The 17,048-nt window shown below is 40.0% G+C and overlaps 1 protein-coding gene across 1 annotated transcript in view; it reads right to left on the reverse strand.

Annotated features, from left to right (window-relative positions):
* The window catches only part of LOC145934677 (neurotrimin), a 363,184-nt gene that overhangs the window by 319,796 nt on the left and 26,340 nt on the right, over positions 1–17,048 (reverse strand). Inside the window, exon 4 of the mRNA XM_083035307.1 lies at positions 16,306–16,504. The gene's annotated coding sequence lies outside the window, so the exon portion shown is untranslated. The remainder of the gene's footprint in view (positions 1–16,305; positions 16,505–17,048) is intronic.

The raw sequence follows: 17,048 nt of genomic DNA on the forward strand, positions 1-17,048 counted from the left end.
GCAAAGTATATTATATATATATATATATATATGTTCAACGCTTTCCTTTCGTATATAAAAAAAAATTCCTAAAAATTGTTAAAAAGTTTTGTGTTAATTGCACATGTGTTATATGCGTTATAATTTTAATATTAACATTAATTTTTAATTTAATATTAATTTTCTAGTAGTATATAATTTATATTTACACACACACACAAGTTACTTTTATAAATTATTTTCATACAAGTTATTACACTTGTACATGACGTACTGGACGCTTAAAAGTGACGAATAGGTAACCTGAAAGCACGAGAAGAGGAGGTTCGTGTAATTTCTTAATCAATATGGCCTAAATCATTTTTATGACAGAATCAGGCTCGTGTTCCGAGCTGCGTGTTCTCAGACTTGCAAGACTTGCATGCATTTGCGAACGTCACGTGATTCCGCAAAGGCCACGTAATAGACGGTCTTACATCATACTGAATTGGATACGGTATAAATCTAAAATTGTGACTTATACAATTCGCGCGAGAATCGCTCTGTTTTTCGATTTTATTGTGAATTTCTCGGCGCTTTGCTTTCTTCGCACGCGCTTAGGGAAAGGGAAAAAAGAACATATCGGAAAAAACCGTATTGTTCCTCGTATTGTTAACGATGGGAAATTGTTCGAATTCGTTACCGTACAAGACCATTTGAGTTTGCCGGTCGCTTTACAGTCTTACACTCTAAGCTGTATTATTAATTAAAGGAATTAACTTTGGTGCGGCATATACTGCGCGACCCTCGCTTGCGGAAAGGAAGGTGGAACGCCTATATCATAGTCTAATTTCCAATTAAGGCGTTATTAATACTGGCGCCAGTGGACGTTATATCTCCTGGATTATATTACGATTTACATTTTACACGCGAGAAACCGCGTTATCACGTCTGACTTTCTTATTTTAATTATATTAGATAATCTCGATATAAGAGACGGAAATTATTGAGAATGAGAATGTGCGACCGTAAATATTTGAATCTAAACTAAGAAAGATTTGGCTGTGTGCTTCAATATCTAAAAGATAGATAATTTCAGAATCATAAGAAGAGAAGAGTCAAATTTTATCTGTGATCCATATTAGAATAAAACTCACTTTTCGGTTAATTTCAAGTAATGATTTGGGAGTTATCAAGTTACAGAAACAGTTTCAAAATGTTCTGTAATTATCAGAAAATGGACAATATTCTTATATATGTTCTCTTGATATTTCGACAATTTTAACCATTCTGATTATTGAACTCCTCGATAACTATATATTGAACCAAATTCATATTAAATTCAATATATATTATATATAACATGACCTAGATATATCGGCTCAGATATTTCTCCAAATATTATACACCTAGTGTTTGCAATACGCAATTGCATACGTAAAGCGTATATAATTGCATGGAAAAGTAATTACGTAGTACGAGGAAACAATCCTTAATTAAAATTCGCACGTTTTTTTTCCCGCAAATAAAATTATTAGTTGAAATAATGATATGTATATTCTTCTCGTTTACATTTACACACGCAGTGTAATTATTTCTGTGACTCCTGAACGCTCTCTAGTGATTATCAAATATCGTTTCAAAAAGATTAAGGAAGAAATGACTGTCAAGAGATAAATCAGAATATATCTGCCAAAGAGGAAATACGTCTATATCGTCAAAACTAAGATCCGTTACTGCACATCTCCGTATATCATTCTCACCGACTTATCTCAAGATGAGATGAGACGCACGGACACGGACGCCGGAACCTTTGGGATGGTTGAAAGGTGCGAGGGATAGAGGTAGGTGGGTCGTTTCACACAGCAGCGCCTCGCTTAATTACCAGTTACTAGTAACTGGAGTTAGGAGCGTTTAGCTCACAGTTCACGCCATTCAACAAAAGCTTATAACGTTACGAACTATTCCCATTGCTACCCTAGATTCAACAACGAGGCTTCACCCGGAGCCCGGATTCGTATTACTTCGGAATCATATCAAATACGGAAACGAGTCCGCGAGTTTGTAGTTCCCGAACTGCAGTTGGCTCGGTTTACAATATAATTAATCTCGTGACTGGCCGATATGAGAGTTGGCCGGTTAAATATAATATCCCAGTATCTGTAGCTTATTATTCCGCGTAAGTCGTGACGAAAGCTCATATTTTACGGTAACATTGCGCGACAGCCTCGAATAATATTCTAGTCCAATCTAATCGTGATTTTCACATTTACAAAACTTTGTGCAAAAATCACGGGACGCGCGAATTCAATTGTCGAGGCGAAAAAAAAAAAGTTTTTAGCAACCGTCATTTGTTTTCCCCAATACAATACAATCGGTTAATGGTTAATACAATTTATCGCATACCGGTGCAACTTTATTCGCTAGTGCGGTCATTTTCGGATTGTAACGCGCATTTCTGAGCCATAAATCTAATATTTCTTGAATCGCCGAAAACGGAAAATTCATAGACAATAAATTGGCGTTTCGACAGCGTGATTCAACGATACGAAAAATAAACGCCCGGGTGGAAATCGCAGCTACGTTTTCAAAAATATCTTTCGTCCGATAGTGTTCGCGAGATCAATTTACCAAACACCGTGAAACTTTGCAGCTTTGACATTTGCCCGACGAATGAAACTAATCAAACATTCTATTCAATACACTGCAGCGCAGTCACACTATCCATAACCATTTTGTTCGAGTCAAACCGTCTCGATTAAACATGAGATTGACTGCATACACGATGAGGACCCCTCGAGAAAGAAAGATATGTAAATTTATTCAATTTCTCAAAATGATATGCACACATACACACACGACGCTCTAACGTTTACATGATTATACATCGCTGTAAAAAAGCAAATTTCAAAAGCTTTTAATAATGTTTGTAAAACTACTTTGTACTGCTCACGATATTCTTATTGTTATTAGCTTTACAAAATTATACGTGTATCAAAAATACTTTCTTCCTACATGCTAAAAATTCTTGCGAGAAATTTCGTGTATAAATAAATAAAATTTTGTATATAAATCAATAAAAAAGACGATTCTTCTCTCTATCTAGATATAATTTAAAATTAATGGCTCCAAGATCGAGAGAATAGGAATCTAAAAAAAATTTGTTTAAATAAAAGAACATCACAAGAGCGTATATTCTGTGCAGCGTTAGAATGGAAAAAGTGACACGTGTAAGCAAGGATGGCAATTTGGGCAGCGGACATCCCTTGTCGCCTTTGGCGAAGCTTCCGGACTGGCCATTCTGTGCTGAACACAGCGTTCTCGGTCGGCTGTATCCACACGCGTGCTAGTTACATTGGGCTTTGCGCCGCCGATGCGTGCATGTAGTTCGAAGGGAATGACGATACTACGTACACTAGAGCGGTTAGACCTGGTTGGCATCCGTTAGCCGTAGCCCATACACACGCAGATTGGATCGGACATTGCACGCCGTCAGCTCAGCTTCTGAACAGGGAAACTGCGTCCGCCGCAGACCTATACCTATCCAATAGGATACGGACTAACGCGACCGCGCGCGGTACATTTAGGTTATCGAATCGTAATGTACGATATGAGAAAGGCAATCCGGCCACTGTCGTCCTGACGAGATTCTCTGCGGAATTAGTGTCAATTTCAGCAGATACGTAGGGTAATATGTTCGGCTTATATATGCCACGAGATGGTTTCGGGAGCTCGTATCAACGCCGATAAAGACGGCGGATGTGTTTAACGTCGGTGTCATCCGCCCGCCGAATAATACGCGTGGTAATAATCAGAAGATTGCGATCGACCGACAATTTCACTTACGAGGAACCTGTTCGGAATTCGATATCGAAACGAGAAATCCATTGGACGGATTTAGCACGTTTCTACTAGACGCGTGGGCGATTCGTCCGCGAAATCGGTTTCTTCGCACCGTCGTAAACCCGTTAATGACTCCGCGTAATTTAATTGCGGCACGTCATGAGATCGGGATGAGGCGCATGCCAGCCCCGGATACTCGGAACGATCCGGCCTTTCGCTCGCTAATCTACTGCATGTTGTATCCGCGCACTTGTGCCACGAACGGGCGACAGGGACGGACGAAGCAGGGAGCTATAGCTCTCTCGCGGTGCCAAGAAGTGCAGATTTTGCTATTTCCGTGAAATTGCCCCGACGCCGCGCCGCGCCGGCCCGTAACCGGATGTACGAGCCTTTAACAGGTAACAAGACCGCCAACAGAGGTTTCATTTGCATTTATTTCTAGCAGACTTAAACGTCGACCGTGATACGAGAGAAACGGGTGGCATCGCGTAATTTCCAACTAATATACATCCTCGTGGATTGCTCTCGCGGTGAAATCCGATCAAGTCATAATTCTGGAAAGCATAAGCCGTTACGCTTGTCTATACAGAAATATCATCACGGAAAAGCGTTATAAAGGTTAATTTTTCCGTAACTATAATACATCACATACTTTTACTCCGTTTTTAAGGTGACATCGAAACATCGATCTAAAATTATTTTTCTTTTTCCGAAATTAAAGAAGACTTACTACATCGAAACATTGAGAAAATTTTGTTTTAAAAACAAAGCGTGTATAAAAACTACTGTGCGAATTGTCCTCTCGTATAACGTGATCTCTATCCATTTCAAAAATCATTTTGTAGTACACGAACAATTTTTTGAAACTATGATTTTTGTTGCTATGATATAACAGAGTAATCCCAGCTTCGAGTTACAAAGTATTTTTTTAATTGACTATGTAAGAGTGTCTTTTGTTTCGTATGGTTTGGTGTAAATTTACGGATTACGAGATCGAATTCGAATTCGAAACTTCAACGTACTGTAAAAAAAAAAAAAAAAAAAAAAGCGAGCAAAGCAATAAAACGAGAAAATATTTGCAATGGGGAGAGTAATCGAACGTTGGCGTAAAAAAAAATATCGGCAAACCTTTCCGCGAACAAAAAGAACATATATTTACACTCTCGCTGTCGGTGAGAAGAGATCGAGATATACCTTCCTCACGATACGTTTTATCGCCTCATTCCATTAACGTGAGATATACCTCTGGTAAGATCCACGATAATTGGGCGCGATTCTTCCATTCGCGCTGTTCGGTTTCATCGTACATTCTAATGAAGGCATCAACCTTCGGTCGGAGAACAAACGGTTTCGCATCCTTTTGAAACGACGGCGCCCCCAACCCATCCTTGTCGACCTGAATTCACGAACGCCCCCGACCGAGATCGGTTTAAGTGAAAGAAGAAGAGCCGGAATTACATAAGGATAGATGCAGTAACGCGAATCGCCCGCACCGTCGTCCCGACCCCAGGATCGAGCATCGTGGATTTCAATTTCTCACAGAAAGAAGCCCCGCCATTAAACGAGAGGCGGAATAGGAGGAGGTGGCTCGAGAGAGAAAGAGAGAGCAGCATCGAACGGGCGCAATTCGTAGACGACGACTAGTTGCTTCCCTTCCATTATCCTTCACCTTCGATTTCCGTTAAACTGCCGAAAGTGTGTGCGCCATTGGTTGTCGGAAAAATCGATAGTTTAATGCGACTTTATCGTCGTCGAGCAGCGTTATGGCGCTATATGGTCGTCGTTGATGTGAATTTCGCGAAAAAACGACGCGGAATAGACGGTTCACGGCGTGTTAAGGACACTCGAAAATTATAAAGGGAGCAACCCGCGATCCACGTAAAATGTACGCACGGTTGCCTCTCGTCTTCGCGAACATTCGTCGTCAACATTGCTCGCTCCAGCGAGACGTTCGTGCGCACGGAAAAAGAGAGAAAGAAAGAGCGATCGCTGTGAATATAAAATCTCGGTTACGTGGTTCTTCCACTTATATTATCGCGAATGAAATTCAGAATCGAATCGTAAAAAATATCTCCGCGAATTCTCTCGCGATCGCGACTCTCATTCGTGGATTCTGAATTGACTTCGATGACCGGAGGGAAAGAGACAGAGAACGCGCTAATTCGAGAATCGCATTTCATAATTGGCGAATCGGCCACGTGCTGCGCGTGACGGATAACGCCATAAATTTCCTCGTCGTATATGGATCGTATCCTTTCGGTTATGTCGGGCGTGTGCGTACGCGGGGAGACTCTCTACTCGTCGACGATGGAATCGCGCGGTTGTCACCTGCCGCCGCGGCAGTAATTGTCAGCTTATGCGGGACGCGAGCGAGCAATGGGTGTCGCAATGCGCGCCAACTGTACGCTCCACAGGCCACACTCTAATAAACACGTCGTAAACCGGCGCATTATACGCGTATATATCGGGGGACGCGCCAACGACACGGTATCAACAAACGCGATAAATCCGGCTTTGAACTCTACAATCGTCGCCACAGAATCGTACAATTTTCTCAGATCTCTAACGTTTCAAAATTCTTTCAACGTACATAATTTAGGATAACTGTCGGAAATAACATGTAGAAATTTTTGTTGCAACAATTATACGCCAAAATGCGAGTAATATTCCATACGCGAGTATTATTATTCGAACAATGAAACATTAGTAACATCGATACACACATATCTTGTATGTCGTATAATGATATACTATTATATTATGATATAAGCAATTAGTAATTGTATTGTTAGTAATTGTATTACATCTGCAACCAATTCCATATTCATGAATTATAGAATCAAGCGACCATCGATGATACGAGCGGTCGAGCGAAATATCCGGCTACGAAGATTTATGATGGACAAACAAGAGGCGGACAGATAAGAAATAAAATTAACGCGCACCGCACAGTCCCAGAAACTCTCTCGCGGCGGATCATAAAAAAGTAATAAAAACTGAAACCGTACTCTCTTTCCTATCTTCCGGCACAATGTACCGTTGAACAACGAAGCCGCGGCAAGCGGTTTAAAATTTCTCCCGTGGCTTCCTTCCGAGACGCCGTGGTCGCTTCGGGGCTAACTTTCGATTTTTTTTTTTTTTTTAAATACTCTCTCCCCTTCACGAACAGAGGGACGATACAGATAGTCGCAGCTTAGTGCGGCAAACCATAATCATTAGCCATAGCGGGGAAGGGGACGGGGGATAGGAAGCGGCGCGTTCGCGACTAACGAGCGTCGTGCTCTAACCACGAGCGTGTGCTCGTAGAAACGACTGGAACAGCGAGAGGGCGGAAGGAAAAGGAGGACGGAATTGCGAGGGGGTGGACTGGCAGAGATACGAGAGTTTAAATAACTCCCGGGGCAGATAAGGAAGCCGAGCCGCCGTGATGGTGGCTCCGAGAGAGAACGACGGAAAGGGAGAAAGGCAGGGGGAAGAGGAAGTTGTAGTGGCGCGCGAAGTTGGCGTGTTCGTAAGCACTATTGTTTCGCTTATTGCACCGGTCGCTTTGGATTTCGGCATAAACCCCTGCCTGCTTTTACTTCTCCATCCTCCTCCTTTCCCCGATTTTGCCTTCCATGCAACCGCTTTCTTAATCTTTGCAGGAGATGGTGCGAGTATCGAAGATCGAAAACGGAAACTGCATTTAACTCGGCCGCCAGCTAGTGTTGTTCCGTCTTTTGATTTAGGGGAGAAGTCGTCCGTGTTCTCATGCCCCCTTTGCTTACATTCGCGGCGAGGGAACACTTAAAAGCACACGGGGAAACTCATTCAACTTCCTCGTGTTGCACGAACAATATTGACGAAGAAAATTACGACGACGTGAATTGACATATTACACGGTCGATGTTGAAAAAAAAAGAAATAAATAAAATTCAGTCTAATGATATCCCTGCTCTTCGTTTGCAGAGTTTATACAAAGCGGATGCAAAATGTACATACACATTCCCTGTGTCGTTTCAATGAAAGCGATTTATTCATGCGAACGCGATAAATAAACTTATACACATAGCGATCATTCGCGCGCTCATTACCGTACAATCGAAAACAACGCGAATGAATAGCGCAGCATCTGGCTGCCAGAAACGGAAAAACGTACTACCGCGCGCGGATGCATCGGCAAATATGTAACCGCGTCGGCTGGAGGAAGGGCTTGGGGAGGATCGCGGGAGCAACGTGTGGCGACGTTTAATTAGCGGCGGACACTTTACAGCGCCGCAGCGCCTGCAAATCTATCGAACGTTAGCGGCCGGATATCCGATATATCGCAGCGACCGGATGCAGCACCGCAGAGAGCCGACGCGCTCCGCGGAACCGCGGTATAATCGACTCGTCGTGTCATCGTGTATATGTGTGTATACATTCGCGATTTCCTCCAAAATGCAGCAGAATTCTCGTTTTCTCCGGACAATTCGGGAAATCGCCGGAAATGCGTCACACACTGTGCCTCGATATTCGCCAAGATTGCACGGCGTACTTGTCGAACGGAAGCTATTTAGAGTTTTGAATTCGAACAGCATAAAGCTAGATGTGTAACGTCACTGTCAACATCACTGTCAAATATTTATATACACGTGGGTTTTAAACGTCAAAGGACGGAACCGGTTCTGTGACGGTCAGTATATATTGCTCCATTTGAAACTCATATAAGGAGATTTGACGTTAGGTATATATGTAGTGTGCATCGAGCTTTATCCCGCGAGTGTGTTTCTCGCTGCCGCACGCAGAGAGGTGAAATGATTAATGGAAAATGTAAGCGCGGAAGCTGCGCTTTGAATGCCGCGTGCAGCTTCCCGCTAGCATAATCGGACGCACCTCGATACGATCGCAAACGTAAACGCATATGATGATGTAATGGGAGAGAGAATTCAGCAAATCTAAAATACCTAAGGTTCTTGTAATTATGTATAGTCCGCGATGTGTACATTCGCTTGTTAGCTTAACTAGAAATAGTCGAATCAGAGATCCGATTGAATCTCTATTACGTTTCACTTTTCCCTGTTAAATGAAATTAACAGTTTTTTGCGGAAATTAAATATAATGAAATATACATATAATGTAATTTTAAATGAGTCGATATTTCTCCGAAAAAAGTAACTTTTTTTAAAGAAAAGTTATTCGACTGAATTTTTAATAAGAATTTAAAACTGAAAATTTAAGAAGGTTGCTGAGATATAATTATATTTCTTTCTTATCTCTGTTCTGCAGAAATTTTTTTGTTTAAAAAGTCATTAATACTATCGCGAACACAATATTGGATCGCCTGAATAAAAATAAAACAAATGTTCTTTAAAAAAAGAAAAAAAAATAGAAACAATAGCAATTCTCGTAAAATAATAGCTTAAATAAAAGCATACCTTTTCACAATGTGCTCATAATTCTATCGTATATATACATGTTTCCCTCTCAAATAAAAATAGATTATAAAAAAGTTTAAAAATTGAAAAATTTATGACGAATGGCATAAATCTTATAGACACAAAATTTTTCGTAGAAACTCCGTAAAAAAATCATGTAGGATGATTCGGCCCTGCATTTGTTTCCATTCGACAACATCAACGTGCGCGTTCGAGTGCATAAATCATTAAGGAAAAGAAAATTTCGCGCTCGGTTGTCGACGAAAGAATAAGGAGAACGTTTCTGCGACGGACAGTCGAAAGTGATGCCGAAAGTTGGTTCGCTAGAGTCAGAAAACAGTCGTTAAAGCCAAAGAGAAGCGAGCTTCTTCTATCGAAGGGACGAAGACAGAGGCAGGGGAAGAGGGACGACAACGAACGAGAGAGAAAAGAGCTATCAACTTCAATCTTTCTCCCTTTCTCTCGCCTTCCCCCTGCTCTCTGCTTTCTTTACAGATTTTATTCGCTTTTCGCCACGCACGACGACCGAACCGATATGACAAATCGTCGTTATACCGTAAGGCAGAAATTTTTGCGCACACACTCGGGACCCGGGACCGCCCCGCGTTATTTACAGGCGGGCGCAACTATAAAAAAAAAAAAAAAAAAAAAAAAAAAAGAAAGAGAGAAAGGAGAACGATGGTGCGCTCGTTTTTTTCCCCGGTTAGATAGGCGCACCGCCGGTAATCGAGGACGAAATTTACGAAAGGTCAGCGATTGCGAAGACGCTGATATATATCTACGAGTATTAGCACTTCGGGGAGCCCGTACGGTACCGTATGTTACAACGGGGAGACCGTTTGAGGTTCGCCTTTTCGTGTCTAATACGATGGCGGTACATTATATTATCGTCGCGCGCCGAGTGAGTCATATATTTTCCGCGGCGATGATTCATAACGGTGTAAATTTCAATTCTTGACTCTGGCGCCCTGCGAGACAACGTGTTACGCGCCCCGGCGAAATCTTGCGAAATTCAAATGATCTTTCAAGTAAGAAACCTCCGTGTTCTCGAGGCTTTCTCTATCGCGAGTCCCGATTTTTTCCGAGCGTCCCGTCCGAAAAGTTCATAAAGTCAAACGTGTCGGTGAGAATAATGGTAAATTGTATAAAAATTGTCACACCAAGCTCTCAAATTATGTACACCTTACAATTAAAATGACATTTTTCTATTTGATGAAAATTCTTCGCGTAATTTGGCGACCGCCAAGTGTCCGGTTAACGCGCAACGCGATTAACACACATACGGGCGAGTGTCGCGTAAATAATTTTATACGGCAAAAAGATCTCTCAACCCGCATGGCGCTATACTAAAGCAGCAAACCGGCTACCGTCACGCAGTGTGCACAAAGTTTCTAGCGCAACCTCCTCGACGAGGCTAACGAAATGGCAATGGTGACTTCAGAAAGTGGGTGGAGAGAAAAAAAAATAACGCGCTCGCGAGACCGCCGCCGGTGGTTCAGTAGTTACGCGCTCGCGTAATGACATTTAATTAAGATAAAAGCAGAGCTTTGAGGGAAAAATTACCTAATTTCCATCCGGGTAAACGGAAACGTGTACGTGATCGTCTCAGTGACTGAAACGGCAGTGATATCGTATCGACCCGCGGGATCTTTCGGTTAAGAGATACGGAACGTTTCTTTTTTTCTTTACTGGATCCGTAACGAGAGATATTTTTATATGTACATAAGAGAGAACAGTTTTGTGGTCAAATAAATTTGATTAGTTCTAATAAATCTTACTAATTCTAATTAAATTCAATTAAATATTTAACAGGTTAAATAAATTTATAAACTAAACATTTCGAAATATATGCAAAAATATAAGAAGTTGAATTTACCAGGACGTGAAATTAATTATGAATAAAAAAATAATATTCCATTTGCAGTGCGAGCGTAAATAAGTCTTCATAAATAAAGCAAATGCAAAATCATTTCCTAAAATATCGATATATTCGAATTTCGTCCTCAATTTTATGAAATAAAATTGAGCTAAATTTTATCGTACAATCTAAAAAAGCTACCCGTGACAAAGTTGTCACATTAGCCGTACTTTCATCACAGTTATTTACGGTCATGAAAAAAGCTAAAATGTCATCGACATATAATGTAAAAACAAAAGCGTGTGTGTGAAAGATTAAAATTCATTATTCATCAATGCAATGCACAAGCCAATGATAGTATATTGTATATTATCGTTAACCGCAGATATCGATAGAGAATTTTTATTCGCCGATCGTGCTTAACGAACGAGCAAAAATATCCGGATATGTAGCACGAGAGAGAAAGAATTTTCGAAATTAGAAGTTTCCGTTTCTATAAACGCGTTTCCGTGCAATGCAAACAGCGTTATTAATTTCCACGTATATTACGAAGTGGATTTATATGGAATCACGATCTCACAGAAGCTTATCGGGCTATCTGTTCGCGGCATCCTGTATCGACGATCCTCGTCCTCTCTCCCTCCCTCCCTCCTCTCCTCCGTATCTCTCTAACCCACCCTAATACGATTCTGTTGGCAATGTGGCGCTTTTGTGTTTCGACGAGCTAGTCGCATCCGGAATTTCGCGTGTAAACGCGAACTAACACGCATGGTTCCAATCGTCGCGCACCGCAGAACGATACAATGGACAATTTGTCAACGAACCTAACCGATGCCAGAATCTGCTTAGCGATCTTTGCGAGCTCCGCCATACCGATGTCAACGCCCCAACGTGAGAATTAAATCTGCCACCGAAGGTAAATCGACCGGCTTTAACGAACCAATGAGCTCGCGCGTTATTTGTGCTTTTATTAACCCGCAGTAATTTTTCGCGTTAAAAAACGCGCCGAGAAGTTCCATTACATTAAATTAAGGCTAAACATGTTTTACATTTACTACCTATATACACTGCATAAACTAATATTAAACGAAACCATTTGTCAATTATTCTCTTTCTCTCTCTCTCTCTCGCCCGTGCACACGAGGTAACATCGAAAATCTCGCGACACTCGTTCTCACTGATATAATCACTGGCAAAAAAATAATTAATGATAATTTTTTGACCCGGTGTACCATAAATCTCGTAAACGCGTAACAAAAAGCTGTAACGAGTTCGAGGCTCGGGCGCGTTACACGGAATGCGCACGTGTCGTCCGTAAAACGTCCGAAAGATAGATTCGACCGATTTCATTTTCATGATTTATGAACGATTATTCGTAAACACGGACGTCGACTCGTAAATCTAAGCATCCGTCGAATAAACGGGTGTTAACGAATACTGCCGCTGTCCGGCAACGCTAAAAATATATCGCGCGGTCGGTCGCGATATATACCTCGATAATGTTTTACTTTCGCCGGTTCTGTCTCGTTTTAATCCGGACGATTATTTAAATAACTTAATCAACGGAGACGCGAAACTATCTCGCCATCGAGCGGGCCAGAAATATCTGCAGACCATAAACGGCGAATCATGACGCACCCCCACCTCGCGCGAGCACAGTTACCCAAAATGCCTATACGCAATCGAAACAATGGCCCAATCGCGATTGCTAGTTTCGGTAGCCTGCAATTTCCATTTAACGTAGTTGTCTGTAAGCCGAATGTAATTCCCCGAACGTGCGTGATTAGGTTTTGGTCCTGACGCGTCGGCGCGGCATTGACCGCTACCGTTCGCATTCATTAACAGCCATGTTAGCACGTAATTGTATCCATAATAGTATTTTCGAGCATTATACGCAATAGTGCGAGACACGCGATATAAAAATCATATTTTACAAGTACACAGTTTGAAAATTTGTGTTTTCTTGTTAAAAACGGTCCCCGTTACAATTTTTGTGTTAAATTAACATATTGCTGTTGTGTTAATTGAACTCAAATGTTAAATTATTAAAATAACTGAAAAAAAGTGTAAAAATAACACAATGTGTATTTACTTTTAATTTTACACAATAAATATGTTCGACATTATTAGTGACAAGATTTATCTGTTAAAATTTACAGAAAAAAATGTTAATTTTACTTTATAATATAAGTGGGGATGATAAAATGTAAAATTAACAATTTTTTTAGTTAATTTTTACATTAAAACTATGTTAATTTAACACAAAATTTATTTTAAGTTTACTTGAAGTTTGCATTTATTTTATGTTAAAATATTAACACAATATTCGTGTCATCATTTAACATATCCGTATTATGTTAAATTAACACAAAAATTTCTGTGGACCGTTTGGGACATGTGATATAAATTTAACACAAATTTTTCAACTGTGTAGCATGAAAATTTGTGCAAGAAAATTTAAATCTTTGTAGAGAATCGTACAATAATAATTGCATAGTACAATTGTGTGCGGTGAATGCAAATGAGAAGAAACACATTGTTAAATTATCACATTATTAAATTTTGTGTCGATTGAAAATTGACATTCTTGTTGCACGACCGTTCTAAAGCAGAATTAAGGTTTAAACTTTCAAATGCTGTTAACTTTATCGACGATCGTTTAACTTGTAATGTCAAATATTACCGCATTAACAGTCATTTCGAAATTTTTGTTAATAATTAGGTCAACTCTACGAGCTCTCTCTTTCTCTCTCTCGCTCTCTTGTCAAAGAGACTGTCATTCAAATTTGATATAGTAGGAAGGTAGCTTATACAGCATATCCCATTTAATCCGTTAAAAGCAACAGGATGCGATCGGTTCCACGCGCATTTTACGGTAGAAAGTCCGATTATTGGAAGGTATAGCACCGAGTCGAATTTTACACATTTATATATCGGCCATACGATATATCACAAACATGGAAACATGTTTTCAAGTTCCACGAGCGTTAGCGTGAATATACGCGTTTCGATCCCCCGCCATCGGCGAGGGTTTTGTATGAATTAGGAATCGACATTAAATATTACCCGATCTGTATATCGCTCGCGAAACTTTGCGCAAAATTCTGAAAAAGTTACGTTTCTCCCTTCACTCCCCTTCTTCATAGCCAGAGCCTTTATACTTCACGCGAAACCCGCGAAATCCGCGACTTCTGCCCCCTTCCTCCCCTTCCCGAGCGTCTATATCTGTGTTCTTATACTTCAATTTGCTCGTGTGAGAAATCTACAAAATTCGACAACGCCAGGTAAACTCTTCGAGAAGACCATTCATCGGCCTGGTCCCGCCGTTTGTTTAAATCACAAAACACTCGCCCGCGATTTGGACGCAATAAACTACGCTCCCGTGGGAGCCCATTCGTTTGAGCACGTCGCGTGCTTTGGGCTTTTCCAGAAGGAGGACTCGCGGGGGTGGCAGGGGGTTAAAAAGAGTTTGAAATGGAGCGAACCATGACCGAAGCAGAGCTCAGCTGTCGCGCACAGGCAATCCGTGGAGAATCCTGCACCGTACAGTCCTCGATGGAAGTTTCATTTCGCGCGAATTATCCAAGCGATAAGAATGATTACGTTTGAAAACAATCGATTTCAAAATCGTTCGAACGAAAAAAAAATTTTTGCAACCTTCAAACAAGAATGAGTGTAACATGTTCAAGTTTAAACAGTGGAAATAATGGAATGTATGTGTATCTTCTCGCCGTACGATTAAACTCGTGCAAATATATACATATTCTCGTACTCAAACATAGAATTAGAAATTAATGAATATCATATCGCGCGAAAATTTGCAGCAGGCTTTATCAATTCAATTGAACAAATTGAGAAAGCATATTTATAAAAAAAAAGTTCAATTAATTTCGTTTTTCTAATTTTATGACGCTGGATATTGCAATCTATTAATATAACCCAAATATATACATTTGCCGATAAAATTTACACAGCAGACATATATTCCTTAATACTATTGTATTAGCTGCGACTGTACTATTCTTGATGCTGCTTCTGCAGGATATCCAGAAGAACCCCCTTTCACGCATATATGGTTCAGGGTGCGTGTTACTGGCATCTATGATCCTTATACTATATAGGGGACATTAGCATTCTCCAGTGTTTCGCATAATGTTGCCTTAACAGTACATCGCTTAGCGCGACTGTAACGACGAGGAAACGCATTACACACGGATCGTTTCGTTACGCATTTCTTTTCACGAGTAATCCTTTTAACGACGCGAGCGCGTTCTATTGGGGAATAAGAGACGAGCTATTTTTAGGGGTGACATTTGTACACATCACAAGTCCGGCAGTAATCTTTTACGGACGATTAATTAATTGACTAATTGGCATTTTTAACGTTCTATAAAATGTATTTAATTTTATATTGTGTACGATAAATTTTGCATCTTATATTCTTTCTTCCTGACGTTCTTGTTCGTTATTCATTTAATTAACTTTTATATATATAAATTTTGAAGATAGTCTATAATGTTCGACTTAAATAATTGTGAATTTTATTTAAAACATTCAATAACTGCATATCGATAGATCGTGAGACCGAATCGTACCTAATGTTTCAAGCTCTTATTTAATAAATGAAGCTCATCAAATTCTAATTTAAAAATTCATAATTAATATATCGTGAGACCGAATCGTACCTAATGTTTCAAGCTCTTATTTAATAAATGAAGCTCATCAAATCCTTTTCTAAAAAAAATATGTAAAGTCGATACTCGCATATATCGAAGTTTATTGTTGTCGCTTTTCCGCGAAGCTCATTGGCTCTCAAGATTCACGTTGTGTTATATTTAGTAGCATCGAGAGACTGTCATCGCGAGGGATAGCAGTTTGACAGTTTGTTCAAAGTAAAATTAAATAAAATAATGATATTAGTTTTAAATGATATATGTTATAATACTTTATCCGCGATTAATATTTTTTCACAAAAATCAGCTGATAACTGTCAAAAATATTCATCGGGTTTAAAGTATTATAATATATTATTTAAAACTAATATCATTATTTTATTTTATTTTATTTTGAACAAACTGTTAAACTACTAACCCTCGCGATGACAGCCTCTCGACGCTATGAATATAACGCACAATGCGAATCGAAATAGTCAATCCAGCATCGCGGAAAAGATGCAACAATTACTTGCGAGAATCGACTTAACATCTCATAAACAATGCGATTTAGAATAAATGTTTTTATTTCGCATACCTCACAGTTGCCCCGCTGTCGCCCGATGCCTCCCCGGGCCTCCTCCTCCTCTCTTGGTCCATGGTAGCACTCACGACACTCGCGAAAATACGAATAATTACGATCGCCCGATACTTTACACGCGGCACTCCCGACACGCGAAACTTTACACGGCACTCCCGACACGACGCGTGAATCGCACTGTGTATCGCAATGCTATCTGTAACAAATAAAATACATACATATATTAGAATAATCTTATTTCGTACTATAAAATATACACAATATATAAATATGTAAACTAGAATTAACGATAAATATATCCACGGATCGCAACATATTCGCGCGCGCGAAAACAGATTAAGTTGAGTTATGTTGGCAAGAGATTTTGCATCCAATTTTTCGCGAAATATGCGTTTCGAACAATTACGACTACTTATTTCGAACAATTTCGAATAATTACGACGATATTAACGTTGAAATTATGATATGCGATTGATAAATATTGCAATACAAAGGTTAGAAATCGTTTCTATAACGATTATGCTTACTAATTAATCACAGCGGGACGCAGCTCCAACTGCCTGATACTCGCGGCGTTTCGGTAATGGCCGAAGCTACACAAACATCGGCAACTTCACTCTAATAGCGCGCGCGATACTATATACATGACTTAATATTAATAATTAATTAAAACTCGAAGGAGATTCGTTCGAAAAGATATAGCTTTAGAAAGAAAAAAATATTAATCGAGAATAAAGTAT

This window comes from Prenolepis imparis, unplaced genomic scaffold, assembly GCF_030444845.1.
Source record: "Prenolepis imparis isolate NDT839.2.m4 unplaced genomic scaffold, iyPreImpa1.0 SCAF_4, whole genome shotgun sequence".
NCBI lineage: Eukaryota > Metazoa > Arthropoda > Insecta > Hymenoptera > Formicidae > Prenolepis > Prenolepis imparis.